The sequence below is a fragment of the Nannochloropsis gaditana genome, assembly GCF_000240725.1.
Source record: "Nannochloropsis gaditana CCMP526 unplaced genomic scaffold scaffold429, whole genome shotgun sequence".
Taxonomy (NCBI): domain Eukaryota; class Eustigmatophyceae; order Eustigmatales; family Monodopsidaceae; genus Microchloropsis; species Microchloropsis gaditana.
Window position 1 is genome coordinate 8,873 of NW_005803524.1, and position 341 is coordinate 9,213.

Sequence of the window (341 nt, forward strand, 5' to 3'; positions counted from 1 at the left end):
GGCCTCGTTTCAGGGGAAAGAGTCTGTGGACGCCTTTGGATCGAGCGTAGGGTGGAGGCAAGAGGACGTAAGGGATGAATAGTATTATTTATACAATAAACATCATTGTAAATCAGGGTGAGGATCATTATGTAGTGGTAGTACAAGCGGAGTGCTGAGGCGAGAGGCATGGTGTTGTAGAGATACTACGATTGATACATAGTACGACTTGGTATCATAGAATCACTCCACAGAGTCGTGACATACTACGATCGATACATAGTACGACTTGGTATCATAGAATCGATCCACAGAGTCGCACCCAGGCTATATCCATCCCAAAATCCAAGACTGTGAGTAGC